At 42.5% G+C, this 23,528-nt stretch overlaps 1 long non-coding RNA gene across 1 annotated transcript in view; it reads left to right on the top strand.

The window, feature by feature from the left end:
• Positions 1-5,697: 5,697 nt before the first annotated feature.
• The window catches only part of LOC308582626, a 51,070-nt gene continuing 33,239 nt past the window's right edge, over positions 5,698-23,528 (top strand). Inside the window, exons 1-2 of the long non-coding RNA XR_014005777.1 lie at positions 5,698-6,178; positions 8,151-8,951. This is a non-coding gene — a long non-coding RNA (uncharacterized lncRNA). The remainder of the gene's footprint in view (positions 6,179-8,150; positions 8,952-23,528) is intronic.

Genomic DNA, 23,528 nt, shown 5'->3' with positions numbered 1-23,528 from the left:
AAGCCAAATTTGGTACAACAAGAGTTTATTAAGTGCTCTTTAAAGTCACACATACTGTAAAGAGCATTTCAAAAATTGAAGGAACAATAAATTAAGTTTCTAAACATGACAGAAAAACATTTAAAAATCAACAAAGTGTACAGTACATTTTCTAAGACTCTGGGGGACAACTCAAAGAAGGTTCCTCTTCCACTCTTTGCTTCTTGCTGAAGAACCCCCTCCTCAACTGTTCCCCCAGCCACCCACCACACCGAAATTCAAATCCAGAATTTTTTTTAAAAAAACAGCAGAGTGGCCCAATGGTCACAGAAAATCATAAAAATCCAGAAAAAAACACACAAGCTTCCAGATTCTTGCAAACCCCTCCCCAACACCAAGTCCTTGAATTCCAAACACCTCAACCCAAAATCCAAAAACCCCCCAAAAAGTTTTAAAAGTTTAACTTACCAAATGGCTGCAAAAGAAGTTTTGGAAAAGCTTCAAAAATCACCAAAGTCTTCAAAAACCTCAAAAAAGGCTACCACACCGCGTTCTATGAGTTGCTTCTCGAAGTCAAGTCGCAACTGTATTAACGGTGTTAAGAAAAAGGAAACAAACTTTTTCGTCTTGCGAAGCAAGCCCATAGGGAAATTTGTCTTGCAAAGCAGCTCAAAAAACGCAAAACCCTTTCGTCTAGCGAGTTTTTTGTCTTGCGAGGCATTCGTCTTGCGGGGCACCACTGTATTCATATTAAGTATTAGCAGCATCACTGCTGACTCCCAAAGCTTTGATTTGCATTCATGATGTGTAATTGTGCCAGCTGGGCAGGTAAAAAGTAAAGACCAAACAATATGCAAAGTGTGAAAGAATAGAATGCCAGCCATGTTTTCCCAATGTCCCAAATTATTTCAGGCTTCTCTGGAACACTGTAAAAATGTATAACAGGGTTGAGGAACCTGTAGCCTCTGGATGTTGTTGGACTGCAGCTCCCATGATCTCTGATCATTGGCCATACTGGCTGAGGTACTGACAGAGCCCAGTAACATCTGGTGGGTCATAGGTTCTCCGTCTCCATTTAGAAAAGATGCTTAGTTGCAACTTAGCAGTACAAGGTTTTGAATATTGTTCTGCAAGAAGGTTCTGATTCACACATATATGTAGTTCTGCCTACAAGAAGCATTTATTTTCCCACAAACACTTTTTTAAAAAACAGAAACAAAGTCTTTCCTTTAAAATATCTATAAATATTTGCAAATGCCTATTGGCAGAGATTTGATTAAAATTTGATTAATAAACATATAGCCCACTTTTAAAGGGAAACTCTACCCCAAGCTGTTTACAAATAAATATATGCCACCACCCCCCAAACCCCCACCCCCAAGGTACTATAATATACGAAACAGTTAAAAGGAACGTTTCATTTTCTGGCACGAAACTCACAATAGCCCAGTATAATCAAAACAGAGCACTACTTCAACACAGATTGCCCACTAAAAGCCAATGTAGAAAGATAGGTCTTTAAGGTCTTTCAGGTCTTTAAGGTCATCTTAAAAGTACCAAGGGATGGTAAAACTCTATGAAAGAATTGTTATGTTTTTTTGTTTTGCTTATTCTTCAGTTGCTTAGTTTTGAGTTCTCTTGACTTCCCACTGTAGTATACATTCGCCCCCAGTTTATGTCGGGGGGTGTGGGTGGAAGTAAGATGAGGGCATTTGACAAAGAGGGAAATATGTAAATTTCAAATTATTATGCAAATCAGGCGCAGCTGCCCCTGCATCCTTATTAAAGGCATGTGGTAATTGCACCAAGACTGCCAATTTCAGCAAAGCAACTAGCCAGCAATTCCGGAGAAGAACAGAGCACAGGCCGTTTTCTCATTCCTCCACACAAACACAGTTGTAAGAAAAGGAGCAAATCACGTTTAGGGCAGACCACTAGCAGCATTTGCTATGGATCTACAGCCAAAAGGCTTTCTGCATGCCAAACAATGGAGAGATTCAAGAGATATTGTTTTGAGGCAGACCTATCTTTTGCCTCGGAAAGGCCCCTATAAACACCCCAGACTCCCTTTAGTTGGATTCTTTCCTAATTCCTAGGCCCACAGATTAAGACCTGGCGTGGCAACCGAAGCCTAGAGGAAATGCGCTGCATATTAAGCATCATGTGGGCATGTGAGCCCCGAGACCCTGGCATTGCCCCAGCAGAATCATATTCTCATTGCATTCCTTGGATTTCTCCCAGCCTCTGGTCTGAGAAAGTTGTGAGCCTTTGCACACTTCATTGTTCTGGTTTGGGTGTCGTCCCATGATCTGAGTGACCAGTGCATGTGCTTGTTGTATGTGCTCTCCCGAAAGGACAGCTGGGGAGGCTGAGGTGATCCTTATGGAATGTCCTTGTCCTCAGTGAACTGCCTTGAGAGCGGGCTAGCAACCTGGGTAAGGACTTGGGAGAAGGAAGCTCTCCAGGTGTGGTGTATAATCCTCCAGCCAACGTCTTTCATAGAGAAAGAACTGGGCTGTTGCAGCTGAAAAGGATCCAAAAGCTGGAGGAATGAGAGTGTGCCAGATCCTCAAAGACCAACGAAGCATGCTTGGAGGCAAGTGGCACCCCCTAGAGGCCCCTGTCATTACCGAACATGTTGCATTTACGGGACGTTTGAACACAAGCATCTATTACTATTTATCTTTGCTTCTGTTCAGTTGGCTGAACTTTCATCATGCACATGAATGGCATATATCCAATATACTCCAACAGGGGAGTGAATTATGAGTGGACTACCCTCATATAGAATCCCAAGAACTGATGCTGCACTTGAAAATACCCCTTTACAAAACAGGTAATTCGCACATGGGCAGTGGGCATAGAACAAATAATCTGCTTAATTTTCTCCTAGCAAAATGCCAACCCAATGGTGGAAAGGTATGTGGTTGTATATATGGATACCTGAAATACTATCTCTCCCCTTATATAGCAATCAAACCCTACTCTCTGCTGGTGATAGCATCCCGCAGATACCATCTCAAAAGGAGGTCCATTCTGCAGAAGATAGGAATTAGACCTTAAGTTTTAAGGAACCCACCCTCTGGAATTTCCTGCTGTTAAATACTAGACAGGCACTGTCTGGATTGTATTTTCAGTTCCTACTAAATGCCTTCTTCTTCCAACAAGTGTTTTAAGTAGATATCATTCCCTGTATGCACCTGCATTGGATCTTTAAAAATATGTTTTAATTGTTCTATCATTTGTTCATTTGCTGTCCTAGACTCCTTTGGGAAGAAGGGTGGGGTATAAATTTATGTGTTTTATCCACATATCCCTCTAATACAGACTTTTTTTTGTTAAAGAACTTCATTACCAAATTCCAGAGATGTGCAGATTTCAAAACTTTGAAGCTGCATTTTGGTTCATGTATTGTTTTAGGAACTCAGAATTAGCCAGATGTAAATACAAATTCTTCCCCACCATGGTGACAACAGAGCTCTCTGTCCTGTTTCAGTCCATTATGAAAACAATTTGGTCTTCAAACTGTCATCACATTCTGGCCCTGAATTTTCTAATTACACTTAAAAAACAACCCAGATGTAGTCAAATAATTTGTGGTCATTGTTTTGGCATAGGACTGTAGAAAATGTACATTGCCTACCCACTCATACAGATGCCTTTCATTAGAAGCATTGTTAGCAAAACTGATGGCATTCATGCCCCGATAACTTGTTCTTGTGAGTGAACCATAGCAGACAAAAGTGGGTATGTTACAAGATTGTTTTGAATATGGTAGTCAACAAAAAAGCAACAGCAAATAAAGTTTTATAAAGCAACAGTAAAAAAAAACACCTCTTATGTAACATTTATGATGTTTCCTAATAGAGAATTGCAAACTTTAACAAGGGACATTTTACTGTGCACGTTTCTCCCTTGGTAAACCAAAGGGTGGCAAACGTACATTTTGCTAGTGATCTGGAGATATTGATCATTGACAGGTGGAGCAAGACACTCATTCAATGACTGGATCACTTTGCTGCTTCACTAACATTAATAGATGGGCCTTTCGAGCATGCTGACAGAAACCCAGGTGGCTGAAAGCCTCTGCACCCTTGCAAATGGATGCAGTGTGAGAAATAATGTCAACAGAACAGTGATTGACACCATCATTAGCATTTGTGACCCTCTATATGTATGCATGCCAATTTTTAGATATTGCTGCTTTTATTTCAAGATGATCATTTGCTCTTCCATGGGCTTTTCAGTGACTCCATCAGATTGTACCACTAAAAGCTGAATTTTTTTCTCCCGTACAAACGATGAATACTCTGCAATCACTCCTGCACGATACAGCCTGTACCGGCTATGCTTATCCATCCCTACTCCTTTATCTGTATTGCAGCAGCAAACTGCAAGCTGCAACCAGGCTCGGGCACAGTATAAAGAGTGAGGGCTGGATACACACACTGGATACACACTGAAAAGCAGGCTGCCTTTATACTTCAAGGCACCACTGTACCTCAACATCAGTGAACAAAACCCTTCTCTCTCCTTCAAATCACATTCTCCCATTAGCTTGGTGAGGAATGCGTTTGGCATGAACACGGACCTGTAAGGTCCTTGAAGGTGTACATTGTGATCTGAGGGTTCTCAGCAGTCAGGAGCCATTGCCTTACTTGCTGCTCCAACAGAGCGAGCATACCAACTCGGCTGCAGTACCAGCCTGCCTCAGGAATAGTCAACTGACCTCACTAGCCAATCCTGGGTCACCACAGTCTATAAAGCCCTGGCCTCAGAATTTGTTCCTCATTCTCACCAATGAAAAAGCAGCAATACAGACTCAGTGTGCCTGGGCCAGACTGGCCCTGATTTGAGTAGAAGCAGCCATTTGTGGGGGTTGTGTTCATCCTTAGTATAAACTGGCCATCCTTAGTCAATAATAATGTGGTCAAACGTTCAACAAATCAACAAGCCCAGGACTTGAGCGTTAAGTGAATAAATCACACAACTTCTCCATTGCATACTAAAACTCAGTGAACATTTTCTTAGTCCATTTACCCTTCTGTTGCAGTTGAGAGTATCTGGACACCACGTTGGGCTTTAGTTCTCCCTTCTCCTCGCCAGCACACTTAGAAGCCCTTTTTACAGCTAATGCTACATCCTCCTTTCTGAGGGGTAACTACTCAACACACTAACTGCAACAAATAAAATTAAACAAGAATATACTATTATGATGAATACTGCAAAATCCTCTGAAGGCCAGGGTAGACTATGTATCAGGAAATACTCTACTCTGATGACTTGCAACCACTTTTGTTGTTTAGTTGGTTAGTCATATCCAACTCTTTGTGACCCCATGGACCAGAGCATGCCAGGCACTCCTGTCTTCCACTGTCTCCCACAGTTTGGTCAAACTCATGCTGGTAGCTTTGATTGCAACCACTATTTCTAACCATTCTGTGGGCTTCCAAAAGGGAACAGAGGAAGCTGACTTGGGTCAAACCTCTGGTCCCTGTACCCTAGTATTATCTACACTGACTGGGAGTAGCTCTCCAGATTTCAGGCAGGGGTTTCTTTCCCAACCCTACCTGGAGATGCTGGGGATTGGGACATTCTCTGTGCAAAGCATCATCTCTCAGGAATGCGAGTGGTTGTTGCTTCCTGCCTGGGCATATTCTCTGAGAGGGAGGAGCTGGAACATCTCTAGGGGTGTAACTTGGATAGTGTTTTCTGCAGCCTGCATTGTGGTGGTTCCTTAGGAGAGCACTGGAGCATCTCCCACAAGAACAAGTTGTGTCCGATTGTGACAGATAATTCCTGTTAGAACTGCAATCAAATAGGAGCAAGGAATCTCTGCATTCTCCTGTACTGGCATATTTTCATAGGACTCCTTTGTGCAGAGCAGGTCTTCTGGTTTCATGAGTTTAGCATTATGCCATTTGCCACAGATGTTCTTCTGGCAAACTTTATAATAGGCATCCTGTTCTGCAAAGCTGTGGAAATCAGACCAAGATGGAGTTAGTTAGGTGGCAAATGCTGGAATCTTGGAATGGAACTTCCATCTTAGGAACAACTGGGCTGAAGCCTTTTGCCAAAGGTGTTGGCTACTATGTCAATAGGACAAGGTAGAGGATGGATGATTTCAACCACAGGTGTTTTTTAGTCAGGACAACATGTTCTATTTCACTGTCGCTCTGGAGAAACAACAGACTTGGAGGTAAGAAGGGTTGAAATCTGTAAGCCTCTGCAAATTTTCATATTAGGGATGGGGAGAAATTTGATTCAATTTGCACTTACAAGTCAAGCTTTCGAAATTCTCAGTTTCCTAAACAATATGAGAATCCAAACACACCCATCTTTTGAAAATCAGTTTTCTGAATTTTACGACACAGTTCTCCAACCAAACAATATTCATGAAAGTGTTTATATTAGGGAGCAGTTTGCATAAAAAGGAATATATGTGTAAAATATATTAGGGGAAATAACTTTTGCAAAAATGTGTTCATTAGTCAAAACTGTATATAAGAATGTTTTTATGAGGAGAAATTTGCCTTAAACACTGAGCAATTTTCATGAGGAATTCTTGTTTTAATTGAAATTGCTGCAGAAATGTGGAGAACTGAATTTAAGACTGGAAACATGAGGAAACAGAGAGAACCAAACTGACAGATTCTTTCATTGCTAAATCAGATGAAAACTGCAGCCTATTATTAGAGATTATTTTCTCAGGAATCCCAAAGTGGGGGGAGATGGGCTTCATTTTATTGACAACTGATCCTGATACAGTATTGGTTACCTGAGCAACTTGGACACGGGTGGCGCTGTGGTCTAAACCACTGAGCCTCTTGGGCTTGCCGATCAGAACGTTGACGGTTCGAATCCCCGCAATGGAGTGAGCTCCCGTTGCTAGGTCCAAGCTCCTGCCAACCTTCCAGTTTGAAAGCACCCCAAAAGTTCAAGTAGATAAATAGGTACCGCTCCGGTGGAAAGATAAACGGCATTTCCATGCACTGCTCTGGTTTCGGTGTTCCGTTGCGCCAGAAGTGGCTTAGTCATGCTGGCCACATGACCCGGAAAAACTGTCTGTGGAGCGGACAAATGCCGGCTCCCTTGGCCAGTAAAGCGAGATGAGTGGTGCAACCCCAGAGTCATCTGCGACTGGACTTAACTGTCGGGGTCCTTTACCTTTACCTCAGCAACTTGGAGGTGCTTCCCATATAAAAGAGATCAGTCCCAAGTTTTTGCTAATGATGACTTGGGAGCCTTAAGTGCTTCTGGTGGGCTGGTTTGCATGCTGGCATATATATCACACCTGAACAGGGAGCTGTGCACCTGTGTGTGTGTCCTCTATGTGTATGCATGTGACATTACATGTGAGTGGGACTGCTCTCTTTACAGAGGGCTTTCTCAGTCTCTTTCCCCATCACGCCACCTGAAAAAACTGCCCAGTTTAGCACCCATCAGGCACAGAGGTTGCTGCCAGAAAGAGATATTGTTCCTCCCTCTGTATGGGGAAGGGCAGTAGTTCAGTGGTACAGCATCTGCTTTGCATGCAGAAGGTCCCTGGTTCAATCCCTGACATCTCGGGGGGGGGGGAGTTTATGCTTTATTGAGATTAAAAAGAAATAACAAACATAAGGATTATCCAGAAGAAAGAAAATGGTAATATTTGTTATTGCACATCACAATAAGTTCTTCTTGAGTTTCTAAAGGCTTTCCACCACCCCATCATGCATATACCACTTAGTCTATCTAGTCTTTTGTTAATTTTCGTCAATATTATATTCTCTTATAATTATCCATCATACCACAGAAGTCATTCAAGGCCTGCCACTGACATCATATTGTTACAGTAGTCCTTAAGATATTTTTTGTACATGTCCCATTTCCTAATAAATGTTTGATCAGAATGACCTCTCAGTTTTTCTGTCATTTTTGCCAACTTGGTGTATTCCAACAGTTTACTTTGCCACTCCACCTTTGTCGGAATTCTCTCCCCTTTCCGGTTCATAGCGATTAATATTCATGCAGCTACTGTGGCATACAATAATATTTCACTCACACTTTTTGGTATGTCTGGACCTAATATCCCCATGAGGAAAGCCTCCGGTTTTTTTATGAAGGATACTTTGATCATTCTTTTGAGCTCATTATAAATTACATCCCAAAATTCCTTTATTTTCTTACAGATCCACCACATAATGTAAAATTGAGCCTTCCGCTTCCTTGACATCTCTGGATAGGGCTGGGAATATCCTTTGTCTGAAGCCCTGGAGAGTCCTTGCCAGTCAGTGTATACAATACTATGTGAAATGGAGTAATAGTATGATTTAGGATGTGTCAGCTTCATGTGTTCCTATGGAAGCAGAAACAGCTCTCCTCCTACTGGGAAAATGTCTGAAGCTTTTCTATTTTATATGCACACAGGAAGCCATGATTAAAGTGTTTATAAAGTTTGCATTTTCTGTTCTCTCATTGCTGCCAGTAGTTCAGCAAAGATGCCACACAAACCCCTTAATTAATATCTGGGTATCTTTTTCCTGATGGTGTCAGTGCAAGTAATTCCCACGGTCCCACGCTGACACTTGAACGACAAATGGTCCAAACTCACAGCAATGTTAACATACAACAATTCCAGCTTCTGGGAAGGAAAAGTTTCCCATTTCAAGTGTGGCAAAATCCATTTGTCTCTAATTAGAAAAAGCAGAACCCACATGGCAGTAACCAATGTGCCAAGACAACTCATGAAAAATGGAGAAACATCAAAAAGGCAACAGAGTTGCATTTAAACTGATTTTTCTGGGGGAAAGCTGAGAAGAACTGGGGCGAAGCCAGTCTGGAGCAGCCAAAACAGTCTTGGGAACAGTCGCATATGAAAATGACATTTAGAGAGGTGTGTCTATGCTTATGCAAGAAGCCTCCAAGCCAAGATAAGCTCTGAAAGCAAAGCAAAGGCAACAAGGCACAGTCTTCAGATCCCTGGAGGAAAGGTAAATTCAATGAGCACAAATTCATGCACATCGGGGCAGAGGGAAACCTTTACACAGATGCAGTCTGAATTGGCAAAGACTAACCAGGAAAGAGATCTTGGTGTTTATGGTGGCTAGCCTCTTTTTTATTATTTTTTTATTTTGTAGAAGTGCATTATAAGATTGAACTGAATACCACAGAACAAATGTACATAGTAACCAAAAAGAATCAAGTAGGAAAAGATAGCTGGTGGATAGCTGAATGAAAGCATCAACTCAGTATGCAACACTGAGGGTTGGGGGCAGGAATTTCTGTGCTATAGATTATTTCAGAAAAGGACTAAATACAGAATAGGCATTATCATAATGCCTGTATGTCTGAAATTGAAACTGAGTTTCCCATAGGCGTCCAGTTGGCTGCTCTGAGAACAGGATGCTGGACTAGATCGGCCATTGGCCTGATCCAGCTGGCTCTTCTTCTGAAGAAATGCCGTGTACTGTTCTACTTATCCCACTTTGAAAAGGATGTCAGAGCTGTAAATTGTGAAGAGAAGGGGAACCACAATGGTGCAGCAGTTTGGACACTTTCCCCAGGTCATAAGGCTGAAATGTTTAGTGTTAGGTGACTCAGAAAAAAGAAAGACAATGCATGGAGAGAATTCTCTCTTTCTTTGATAATACTTGAGGCCCTCTAATAAACCTTACTGGCAATAGTTTGAGGACAGATCCGCCTTCTCAAGTATTCTATCACGAAACTCATAATTAACCTGTGGAATGCTTGGTCTTTAGATGTGGTGGCGGCCTCTGATTAAAATGGCTTTTGATAGGGATTAAATCAGGGATGGTGAACTTTATGGACTATAATTCCCATCACCCCTGACTGTCGGCCATGTTTGCTGGGACGGAGAGGAGTTTGGAGTCAAATCGCACCTGGAAGGCCATGGTTTCCCCTCACCTGTGTTAGGCAAACCCATGGAGGTTAGGTTTATTAGTGACTATTAGCCACAATACCTAACTGGAACCTCTGTGTTCAGATGCAACGTATCACCAAATAGTTGTTGATGGGGGAGGGGTCATCACTGCAGAAGGTTTTTGCCGTGCTATTGTTCTTGTGAGCTTTCAGGAAGCCACTGAGGGAAAGAGTGATCCATAAAGGCATTCATCCTAGTATTCCTAAATGAACTTCATAAGAGACTTTGCAGGGCTTTTTTCAGCTAGAAATCACATCAGAACTCAGTTCCAGCACCTCTCAGGTGGGCACCATTGCCATTATAAGAGAAGAAGGGAAGCGTTCGTGGTGAGTTCCAGCACCTCTTTTTCTGGAAACATAACACTGGTCAAAAGTAATAAAATAACCACACGACGCGCTACAAATTAATGTGTGAGGCATCCCTTATAAACCTCCTTTTTCATACACCTTGGCTTGAGGTGACAAAAAAGGAAGTGCTGCTTTTAAAGAGAAACAGACAGAAAAGAGAGAGAGGAATGAAACAAAAGAAAAAGGAGGAAGGTTTAAGCTTTTGTTTTTTGAAAAATGGAGGTAGCTCATAATGCATCACCATGTTTACAGACTGGAACATTACTGCAAGCAGAGGGACTGTGGCTGCCAGATTTGATGCCAACAAGACTTCTAGAGATAATGAATCTAGTTCCACTGCAGTACGGGCTCTTTTGTGAAGACCCTTCGGGGGGCATGAAATTTGTGTCTAGAATAGAGGAGGTCATAAAGCAGATTTAGTATATATAGCAGGCTGCCTATGGGAGGTCTGAATAAAATAGGTTAAACCGTATTCATTTTCTTTGATTAATGCTCACATTCAAATTTGCACCTCTTTGAAAACTTGGACAAGTTTTTGACATAGATTAATTTCTTCGGTTTGCATTTTAATTAAAGTTAAACATCCGTTTCAATGGGCTTAATTAGTTTGACTAATTTGCTTAGAACAGAGTCAAGCCAAGCTGAAGCTCTGCTTGGATCAGAAAGCAATGTGACACCTCTGCCTTATTTGGTAGTCCATTCCATTGCTTTCAGTGAGACTTCCACTGTTTTCAGTGAGATTTACTTGCAAGGAAGTAAATGTATTTGGATTGCGGTGCCACTCTGTGCAGTCAAAGAATCACTCCCATTGGCTTCACTAAACTCAGGGTCAATTCACAGAGCTGTCAGGCCACTTAAAAATAGATTTATGTGTGCCGGTGCATGCTGGCTGACTGCAAGCACCACCCCTCACAACATTACAATTTTTAGGTGCCCTGGCAGTTGCATTAAAATGATGTCTGCCAGCACATGTAAGCATTGCTGTCAACCACAAATTGAAATATCTTCTTGGGCAAGCACTCTTCATTTCTTTTATAAGCTTTTGTGGTAGCCCCACTGAGGCCACTGTCCCTTAGGGAAAGAAACACAAAAACTCCAGTTACATGTTGAATTTCTGCCTCACAGGCAGCTATTAAAGGCGCAGGTACCTTTCAACAAATGAGTTTTTAAATGGAGTCAGGGGAAATCTAAGAGAGAAAGAAATCTAGGAGAATGACTGCAGAACAAGCAGGATAATTGTCAGCCCTGGGCATAGTACCTCTGAGCATGTGCAGAGTGTGTTGTTTTCCATGAATAACAGCAGGAAACAGGAACTCTGGGATTGCGGGCCATGGCTAACTTGTGTATGAGCTGTTGTTTCCTGAATATTCCTAATAGGATGCATGTTAACAGCTCGTATCTGTATATCCACTGTTTGCAGTTTATTTGTTGGGGGGGGGGGAATTACCTTATGGCCAGTCACAATCATTTGACCTGCGGATATGACTGTCTGAAAGCCTTTCACTAGCCAGGCCAAAAGGCGCTGTAGTTTAAAGAAGAATTATTTGGAACAAGACTGGATTTCCTCATATCACAGACAGAGGCATCATCACATGGCCTTTGAATGTCTATCTTTCACACAGATTTTGTTGGGTGGGGAAATAGTCAAAGGCTTCAAAATAACCAACATTCGGCATAAATTTGGTGAATGGTTGGAGGAAAGTACACCATGTGAATGGGCCGTGTCAAAGTGATAGGGCCTGCTCCTCTACTCTGCACCCTTCCCTCCACTTTTGGAGACATTACCTCACTAAGCTTCATCAGAAGCCCAGACGTACACCTGACAGAAACATAAATTGTTCTTTTTGAGGAAAAAGGGCCCTTTATTTCACCGAAAATGACTTGACTGTTAAATGGTGACGTCTGCTGATTTTCCACACATCACTCTGGTTTCTCAACACTGCCTCTTTACTCTAAGGTCTGTCCCGAAGTATCCCATTCCCCCACCCACATTTTATTTTCTCTACCCTACTGCTTCTTGAAGCATTCTCATGTTTTTCCCAACACAGTTAATTTTCTCTGTGTTACTGTCTGTCTAAGCATTCCCATGATTTCTCCAAATGGTCACTTTTCTGCAGGCATTCTGTCTCACACTTTCCCAAATTTCGCGATGCAGTTCTCCAGCCCCTTAATGTGTACAAAAACGAAGTAAAGTGTGCATAAGATTTCATGTATCAGTTAAGACAACATACAAAAATGCAACGTATTAGGGGAAATCACTTTGCCAAAATACGTATCTTGGGCAAACCTGCATATAAATGTATGTATATTAGGAGGAATTTAAGTAAAGAAAGATGTAATTAAAGCTACAGTCCAACACACTAGGAATAGACAATGTGGTGCGCGCCACATATTTTTGGCCTACAAGTCTCATCATCCTTGACCATTGCTTATGCTAGCGAGGGCTGATGGGAGTTGTAGCACAACATCTGGAGGGCAATACATTGGCTATCCTGGCTAAACACCTTTATCTTAGAGGAAACCCCATTGAACTCAATGGAGCTTACATTTGAGTGAACAGAAGTCGGGCAGTTAAGGTCCCCAGTCCTATGCTTTGGAATAGTCTTCCAGGAGAGATTGGGCAGAGCATCCTTGCTTTTGACTTTCAGGCATCTCTGAGAAAACATTTCCCCCCCCCCCCATTAACAGGCCTTTGCAGCTGTTTAATCTTTTATTTTTAATTAGAAGTCTTAACAATTATTTGTACTTTTATTTTGAAAATGGTGGGTTTTTTTGTATTCATTTTGTATACTGCCATGATATTATATATGGCGACATAGAAAAACTTGTACAAATAAAAAATTTATATGGCTCTTTCCTAGGCAGTTTTGAATTTTCACAGGCATTCTGCTCTCATTTACAGTATAGACTAACAGTTGGTACATTCATACATTACATTCATATATTTGAAAGCTTCACATGAAGAAAGAACTGGGTGATCCAGAACCTTAGGGAATACTGCCACAGTTACCCAGAAGTAACTTCCATGATCATAGCAGCCATCAAAATGGAAATAGCTGCTAGGAAGTTGTGGTTGTGTCCATGGATAGCTCAGGACACAATATTACCTTCTCCAAAGAAAATGCAGGGTAAATTGTGTCAGTAAGGCTGCAATCCTGTTCCCACTGACTTGGGAGTAATCTCCACTCAACTCAGTAGGACTTCTGTCTGAAATGCCATGCATAAGAATGTTCTCTAAACCTTTTATGGGTCTGAGCCAACCTACCAGATATGCTCAGATCTTACCTGGGTAGGTTTCCATTTGAAAATTGCCCATGCACACATTCTTGAAGCTTTGTGATAGCTTGGGGTACAGAAGAAAAAACTAAATTTAACTGGGCTGGATATTCCAGTTACTTTTTTCTAAATGTAGAAGTTATTTAAACCATGAAGGCGTGCTGGCTGGAATGCAGTTTACAATAGTACTGAGGCTTTGATAGATTGTAAATACCTATCATATTGTGCTGCTTTGTTTAAGTGTTTGGGATAGCAAATAAACCAGGCGGCTTTATGTATAGAATAGCCTCGTGAATTTCCTCAGGGAAATTAACTAGGCTGCTTTTTTATGGGAAGATTCTCAGTTATCTATTTGGGCATACCTGAAAGAAGGCTTGAAGATATATGGACCTGTGTTACATCTGTACTTCAAAGAAGAGCATCAGGATGGGATTCTCTTTGTAGCCTAAGCATATATTTACTCTCGCTTCAGTTGGTCCAATGCATGCTATAGTTGTGATTCAGAAGAAGAGAATGAGCAAAAAGAAAAATGGCCACGATAGCAAGCGACAAGGGCCTTGCTCTTATTTAGCCTCCCTCCACCAACAACACTGCCATTTTAGTGAGACAATATATAACATACATGTTTTATATATGCTGTAAGCTGCCCAGAGTGGCTGGGAAAACCCAGCCAGATGGATGGGGTATAAATAAAAAAAGTTGTTGTTGTTGTGGATCCTGAGAGCTCCATCAAATTCCTCGTGAAATCAGGTGGGGAAAAGTGAAGACCAATTCTTGTTAGATGTACTGATGTTCTTATTAACCCGAGTAGAAAGACATTCTCTTCCAGACACAAAGTATGAGATTAGAAGAAAGGAATGTGAAGAGAACAAGCAAGCCCAGGGACTTAACATGTCTAGGTCACCTTTTGTGGATGTAGGGTCCCACTGGCCTGACGTATTATTTTGACTGACTATCTCTTCATGAAACAAGGATTTCCTGTCATTGCTATGCAATGTAGCTGTGGAGAGTTTTGGATTTGTCTCCACAGCAAGCATATAATATATATATATAAATTTCAGTAGCAGCTGGTAGGGTGGCACAGGTAGGGTGGCATTGCTCACTTGCCTTCTAAACACCAAGCATCGCTGCCAGTTCCTGAGAGGGGCAGGAAGCTCAGCATGGTGTGGTGGTAGTGCCAATCTGACACTGCTGCCATCTCGCTCACACAATGGCCACACTCCAGAGTGTGCCTCACCCCTCCCTCTCAAGAAGCAGCAGGACCATTTGTGAGCAACACCACCCTACCTGTGCCACCCCACCAACTGCTATTAGACAGCCTACAAAGTACTTCTTCACACATAACATGGAAAACTATGGAATTCTCTACCACAAGAGGTAGTTAAGGCCATTAACTTAAATGGCTTTAAAATGGGTTTAGGAAATTTCATGGAAGATATCAATGGCTACTGGGCACAAAGGTTACTTTTGAATCTACTGTTATGGGGGGGGGGACCTGCTCCTTTCAACTTCCAAGAGCCCATATAGAATCCTTAAGTGGGTTCCCTATTGGTAGGAGAAAATAACAGAGGCCAACCAGAATATACTGAGAAGCAAAGCAGCTAGTAAGCCTGAACTTTATTAACTGTTGCAACAAGGTCCCCACTCACCACAAACAGGAGGGAAGACAGAGAAACGAGAGCAATGGTGCGCAAGCCCTTATATATACTTTTGAAACTGCCCACCCTGTAGCTCAAGACCACCCCCCAAAACATCATACTTACATCACAGAAGGAGGCGGTCTACAGCAGAAATCCTGTCTGCCAGGATATGCTGATAATGGTCACTGATTGCTTTACCTGGGCAGCCTAGCCATTCTTTTGTGATGGTAAATAGTTTGGTTCCTGAATCCAGGTCAGACATGTGGTTTATATTGTTATGTATGTGTTTGCCTTGTACATTTATGAACATTTATTTTTTTTATTTGAGACCTTAGAATTCTTATAACACCACTATTGGAGGAAGTATGCTTCTGAATACCAGTTGCTGGAAATCACAACTGAGAAGTGCACTGTTATATTCCGGTTCTGCTGGCTGGATTCCTATAGGCATCTGGGCGGCCCACTGTGAGAAGAGGACACTGGACCAGATGGGCCTTTGGTCTAATCCATCTGGGCTTTTCTTGCATTCTTATAGTCATGCCCCATCAAGTAGTTCAGGGAAACATCTTCAGAATAAACTTCCTTTGAAGGCAACGCTGAAGTTTTGATGGTGCTTTTTTTTTTAATCGCGGGAAGCAAAAGACTTTGCATCAAATCTAGAATCTATGTTTTGGATATACAACTAGATCTAGTGGCAGTACATTCCCTTAAATATCCATTGTGGCTTTAATACATAAAGCCCACAATCCTACAAAAGTTAGGCAAGATTAAGCTAGCTGAAAGCAGTAGGCTTAAGAGCACCTTACTCTGTTGGACTGTGGCCCAAAACTGTGCCATCTGGAAAATTGCGGCCGACGGAGCCTCCCACATCCCTTCTGCATTGAAGGTGTACCATGCAAAAGTGGTTTCCACCCTCTGTTATGCTGCCCCACTCTGGGCCCCAGGGTCCAATTTAACATCGTTGGGGACATTGCAGAATCAGTTTCTCCGTCGCCTCCTGAAACTCCCCATGTGTGTGAGCAACGCAGCCATACGTCTGGAGTTAAGGAGTGCATCATTGGAGACTGTCATCTGGAAGCGAGTCTTTGGTTATTGGCTGTCCAGCTGGCATAGGCTTCCCGACCATTACCTTTTTCAGTGCCTCTGGCGGGACGACTTTGTCAATCCGTGGGTAGGAAAAATCCATGCCAAACTTCTGAGCATCGGAATTTCCCCAGCGGACTCTTTAAAGATGAACTTACGCTCAGCCAAAAGCCTTATTGAGCAAAGATTAGCAGACATTGAAAATCAACACAACCTCGCCGGGGGTGGGGGTGTCTGCTCCCCCAGGTATCACGGAATAACCCCACCACTTGGCCTCCCATCATACATGTCATCTCTTTCATCTGTACCACACCGACTTGCATTTATTCGTGCAAGGTTCAATGTCCTTCCATCGAACCTGCTGAGCCACAGATTTTCCAAGGGTTTGGTGTCTCCGCTATGCGTGTGTGACGGGAAAACTGTTGATTCTCTTCCACACATAATGTTCAACTGTCCCCTACATAGCATAGCCAGGACTAAATTCCTGGGCCCTGCTTTACTGCGCTTGGTTGGCAGGCCTGTTGAGTCACATGCCGCACTACTTTTGCAGGATACAGATCCTTCTGTAACTCTGCAGGTGGCGAGATTCCTGAATGCGGTTATCTCACACACAAAAACCACCAAAAACAACAACAACAACATCAAAAACTAATCGGACAGTTATGAAGAAGAGTGCATGTCGGATCTCGTCTTCAGTTTTTCCTTTTTCTGGGATCCGTCCCCTGGAGCTCTCCGGGCCCCAAGCTCTTATCTGGCTCTGCTCAATGACCCACCCCTGCATCATGGCGTTCGCCTTCTGGTGCCGAATATATCGGTCTTTATGCCTCTGTGCTTTTATGTTTGTACATACTTTATGGGCTAATAGCCGTAAATAAATAAATAAATAAATAAATTGTTCACCAGAGTGCAGAGCTTGGAATCATCAGGCGGCATCTCACCTCTCTTTGATTTTTGAAGTTGTGTTGTGCTTGAAGACTAGTTTTTGTGGTGCTCCTAAATGCTACAGGCCAGTCAGGGAAAAGTTGCCATTGGGAAACAATTTCTGGCAACATCGCTGTGATGTGTGAGTTGACCCTGAGTCTTGGGCCAGGCCACAAAACTCTTGTGCCCCTTCTCTTTCAAGCAGCACCATATATTTTTATTTGTCTAGCTCACAAACCTTTGAATCCTGGGCAAACTTGATGTGAGGAAGTGGGGATGTTATACTTAGAAATGACGCCAATTAACCATTGCTATTTATTACTTTCTTCCAGAGTTCAGCCAGGTTAGGCAAAGAACAAGGAATAGGTCACCTAGTGTTTACCTTGGTATTTTGAAGAGCAGGCCAGACACTTATTTTTCACCACTATTTCTTTAATGGATCCAAGTATAAACAACTCTTAAAACTTTGCTTCTTTAAGTCGGGGGTTATTTGAAGACAGGAATGGTCAATGTTGACCCAAGGGAAAGCAAAGAGGTGGTGTCAGGATGCAATGCAAATTCTTCTGTATGGTGGTAGAATCATTATTAGATAATATACTAGCTCATGGAAAAGTTCTGGAATTTTGGGGATACTTTCAAAATGCATGATGTGATTAGAGGCGGACCAAATGACTGCATATGTCCAACTAAGTTGGCAAATTTTCAGCCTGGGGATTTTCAGATCTCCAAGAATGAATTAAGTGTTGTTTTATTTATTTACTGACATCCTTCATCCTCCCTTGAAGGATTTGTCTGCACAACAACGCAGGAGACACACAGCCTTGGTGATGATTATGGTCACCTGAGATGGCACCACAGCTAAATACCAAGAATTTGCAGTGTGTTGCTTCCAGTACAAGAGGTAACAGGATTTCAGCTAAACAAGATCAAAAACCTGAAATTGCCTAGGAGAGACCAGACATAAAAGGTGATTAATCTAAAGGTCAGACAATGCGGAACATGCCAAAACTGTAAGCTTAAGAAGTAAAAAGACTGCCAGACATGTTCACATCTGCTGTTAGATTCATAAGCAATTAGCAGTTCAAGCAACATGTTCCTTAAATAGTCAGAATGGGCATGCATACGAATGTGGTGCAGAGAGTTCAAAGATTTGCATCCATGCATTAGACATCAGCTCTAGCAGAGCAGCTCTTTGACCCATCAAAACAATTCACTCTAAAAGCATCACCTCACTGAACAGGTGGTTCTGTCAGGCACAGTAGCAGAAGAGGGAGAAATAAAAGGGAAAGCACAACCATGCTCTTATGCCATTGGAATGCATTGGAATCCCAGCGGATTCTTCCCCGACCATATTCATCAGTTAAATATGTTAGGTTCTGCAGGCAATATAGTGGATTCAGTTATTACTACCTGGGATGCAGTTAGGGATGTCAGAGGAATCAGTTGAGAATGGACCATCATGAGGACTTCCTTCCATCCATATGTTTGACACACACGTCCCGCCCCCATCATGACACGGACCTTCTTTCAGTGAATGACTTTCGCCTTACGTTATTATGTTTAGATACAATCCATGTCTCTGACTGAACTCATATGTGCCCTACAAAGTGCTGTTTTTAATCACTTAGGAATCTCCTCCCACTTCTTACTATACCATTGTCCATACGTTAATGTTTTAAGAAGGCTGATCGCCGAAGAATTGATGCTTTTGAATTATGGTGCTGGAGGAGACTCTTGAGAATCCCATGGACTGCAAGAAGATCAAACCTATCCATTCTGAAGGAAATCAGCCCTGAGTGCTCACTGGAAGGACAGATCGTGAAGCTGGGGCTCCAATACTTTGGCCACCTCATGAGAAGAGAAGACTCCCTGGAAAAGACCCTGATGTTGGGAATAATTGAGGGCACAAGGAGAAGGGGACGACAGAGGATGAGATGGCTGGACAGTGTTCTCGAAGCTACCAGCATGAGTTTGACCAAACTGCGGGAGGCAGTGGAAGACAGGAGTGCCTGGCGTGCTCTGGTCCATGGGGTCACGAAGAGTCGGATACGACTAAACGACTAAACAACAACAACAACAACAGACATAGAGACAGTCCAGTCTGACATGTCAGTGACAATCTGCCAGTGTGGGTGGCTGGGTGGGTACAACCACTTCTCTGTCCTGCCTGGACACTGACAAGGACATAGGAAAGCCATGACAATTTCACTGAAACCTCGTGATTATTGCTTAATTACAGATATTTTGTGCACCAGCATTGGTGGACGCACATGAAGAAGAAGAAATAACATCCTATTGAAATTGATAAGCACACACCCCATCTTATTAATTTCACCAAAGATGTCCCTACCCTCAGAGGGATGTGTATATGAATGTACCAGCCATACCATAGATACTCACAGTCAAGGGTATGAAGGAGGAATCAAGTAAGCAAAAGTGAGTGAGCAAAAAGATACTTGCAGAATCTGAAATATGAGCAACAGCATTAAATAGGTTAAAATGGATATATTGAATAGTATATGAGAAATATGCAGCATTCAAGTGTAAACAGGGAAACCATGGAAGGGGTGGATGGATGGATAAGTCAGTCAGTCAGTCAGTTTTATTGCACATAGCCAAAGGCTGCCGCAATGTACACAGAATTATTTGACAATTAAAAGGATGGATGGATAAAGTAATTTACAATTTATGTTAAAATCTGTGAAGTTTTTTGTGTGAAAAATCAATAAATAAGGTTTAAAGATACCGAAAGTGATATGTGGGGGGAAATTGTAACTAGAGAAGTAAAAATGTAATTCAGATAAAACCCCTCTGTTTACAGATGACACACAAGACTCTGGAAGCTGCGACTATACATCCAGCTCCCTGCACAGGCACCAGCCATTTAAAAAATATAAAGGATACAAGCACATTTCAAGCTGCCTTTCACACATGCATGCCACTCGAAGTGGCATGTGCGGATTCTGTCTCTGACTCGAGAAAAGTATTTTGTGCAAGACAATTGCATGTCAGCCAGGACATCGTTTTGTAATGGCAGACCTGCTGTCAGGGGCACATGCTCCACTTGTCAGCATTCAGCACAGTCATGTGGAACAAGCAGCAACAGTTCATGCGGACATGATGGAAGCCTTGTGTGCTTCATCTCCCAAGACAGACAGAAACAGTCAAGCACAAAAAGGTACACGCTCAGAGACAAGATATGAATTGGTGCTATGCCTGCTCACAGTGCCTCTCTGTTGCAGTTTGTTTCTTTGTGGTTTATTTTGATCTGTCCCCTGGTTGTCTTTCATGTCTTGGGTTCATCTTTGTGCATTTGCACTGCATATACAGTGATACCTCGGGTTAAGAACTTAATTCATTCCGGAGGTCCATTCTTAACCTGAAACTGTTCTTAACCTGAAGCACCACTTTAGCTAATGGGGCCTCCCACTGCCGCCACGCTGCAATTTCTGTTCTCATCCTGAAGCAAAGTTCTTAACCCAAGGTACTATTTCTGGGTTAGCAGAGTCTGTAACCGGAAGCATCTGTAACCTGAAGCATCTGTAACCTGAGGTACCACTGTTTACAAGAACCCAAAAAGCCTGTTCACTAAGAACAGTGGGTGGCATTATGATCCCCAAACTAGAACCGTATTTGGGAATATGACCAGGGTGAGGTGCAGACCCATGAGCTCATCCTATTTATTCTAGGACATAACCCAGGAAAGACAGTTGAGTCCTAAAGAAAATTACTAAAATTCACAGCTAGTCTGCACAAATGGAAAGTTGTGTGATAAAACTGATCATAGACTGAACCACTTCAATCTGCGGGTGAGGGATTATCAATAGAGAAATATTGATCTATGATCTGTCTGTCTAAGTCCCTGCACATAAAAATAAGGAAGAAGGGCTTTAGCCTAAATTTTCTCCTGACATATTCATTTTCGACATGTACAGGTGGAAAATTTCCTCCACAGAAGAGCATTAAGGCAAATGATTTCACACCTGCAGTCTGAAACAGTTGTACTGCGTGATATGGGTTGCCCCAGCCACTCTGGGCAGCTTCCAACAAAAATAAAAGCATAATAAAACACCAAATATTTAAAAATGCAAGAGGGTTTAGTGAGCAGGAGGAGGCTGTGGCAGAGGGCAGTCCAGATTCAGAGGCAGGAGAGGAAGGGAGCCAGGAGACAGAGATGAGGCAGGTTGCTGAAGAATCCAGGGAGTCTCCCCCTCCTGCTGTGACCCTCCCCACTGGTCTCCCAGAACATGCAGAGAAATGAAGATGGAGGAATAAGAGACAAGAGGAGAGCCTTTGGCTGCTGTGGAAGGAACCAGGTGAGGCACCTTAGAGAGCGGTCCTCACAACTGCTTCATTGGTGCAAGACTTACTGGGAAAGGTTGCTGTGACCACTAGGGCTGAGCTGATTTGCTGCTTTGAATAAAGAGTTAACTTCACTGACATCAGGTGCTTTATTGCTTTATTGTCTGACTTCAGCTCCTGACGGCTGGACAGAGTCACAGCAACAGCTTCTCGGCAGCGGAAGCTCTACCACTTATCAGGAATGGCGAGGGGCAAGGTGGCATTTAGGCTGGGATTTCGTGGGTGCATCAGTGGGAACACCAAGATTAACTTTGCCTGTGGATCCACACGGTCCTGAACTCGGTGTCGCCTCATCCCTCTGCCACCGAAAGCCTGTTGCTGTGAGCCCTGCTGCTCTGGTTACCAGTTGCTGTTCTCATTACTTGCTTAGGGGCTTCCCATAGACAGCTGCTCAGTAGCTCTGGGAACAGAAAGCTGGACTAGAAGGGCCTCTGGTTTTATCTAGCAGGGTTCTTATGTTTTCAAAAAGTTTGTGGAAGGGGCGATGTCCCTACCAGTAATACAACACAATACCAATCAGTCATGAGAAATTGAATAGCGGCTCATGAGCCCCTCCCTTCAAAAGCCGTTATTGTCACTCTTTTTCTTCCTTTTCTTCTGACCTCATTCCTCCATGCTAATCTTTTTCTGAACTTAGCACAATATCTTGCTTTGTATCCCAGAATGCAAAAGATTATTTATTGCTTCCTTGCTTCATTGTTCGGGTGGGAAGTACCCAGCATTATGGGTGGAAACCCTTGATAAAAAATACAGATATTCCCCCTGTTTTGTTTTGCTGTGTTATTTGATGGAGATAATCATCAAATCAACAGCTTATAATTCTTTCTTCTTCTTCAACACTCCTTTGATAAGTATAGTTCTGTCTTTACTTTTCTCTCTGCCTTAATGATTCACCAGGCGTGTTTAGTGAATTAGTTGTTCCTTAGAGCTATGGATATTGCCTAACAAAAGTAAGTAAATTCTCCTAGGTTGGAAATAGACCTGCACCTTCAATAGATAATCTGGGCATCAAGGAGGTTTCACCCGTCTGTCCTGAGTTATTATTTCCTTTGCCAGTGATCATGGATTTGAGCTGTAGCCAGTTTTCTTTCATTCAGATCTTTATTTCAATCATCTTCGTTGCTGGCTGTTATTCTAAAAAGGATGGGAAAATTATATGTTTATTCTTGCTCAATCTTGCCCTCCTGCTGGGAAGAAGAGGACACAAACTGATCTTTCCCCCTTTTTCATGCTTCCCTTCCCTTCTCACTGGTGGCAGGGAGTGATAAAGTCATAAATCAGGTACCTTTATCTATGAACAATTCAAATTGCCCCATTGTATTAAGGTGAGTAGTTTGCATAGATAGTTGCTTCCAGAAGAGCGGGTGAAGAAAAGCAAGCATAGAACACCATGCCCTTTATCTCAGGGAAATACCCTGTTGAAGAAATCAACCCCAGAACAGTGGGTCTCATATTATGGAAGTGGACACAGAATTCTTGTTCAGTAGCTCACTACCAGTGACACAACGCTGAAAGCAAGACTGCACCCCATGATCCGTGATCAGAGGAGACATCTGGATTCAAGGACCCAGCTGGCAGATGCATTTGAAACAAAGGATGGAGACCAACATACATTTGAACTGTGGTAGAAGTGGCTTGGATAGACACTCTCTGCCCTGAAAGCAAATACATTGGGATGCAGTAGGTGGGTGTCCAAATCACTTCTAGCATCCTTTTAACGTGTGTATATGTGCCTGTCGTCATCCCAAAAGAAAATTAATTTATGGGTTCTCAGTTCTTACATTAACTATGTAATTGGCTATCTAGGCATACAAAAATACAGTATAAAACGCACATGAGCTGCATCAAATGTGAAGTGCTCATTCATGTTTTGTTGAGAGCATAAGAGCCCTGTTGGATCTTCAGTCAGGCAAGAGCCTTCTCCTGCTGCTGTTCCCCAGATGGTCCTTGTCCCTCTCAAATGTAACTGAGCAGCATCTGATCCTTTCCCAATTGTTG

This window comes from Podarcis bocagei (genome assembly GCF_964188305.1).
Source record: "Podarcis bocagei genome assembly, chromosome: 3".
NCBI classification, from domain to species: Eukaryota; Metazoa; Chordata; class Lepidosauria; order Squamata; family Lacertidae; genus Podarcis; species Podarcis bocagei.
The sequence above is the reverse complement of the archived record's forward strand: the minus strand, read 5'-3'. Positions and strand labels throughout refer to the sequence as shown.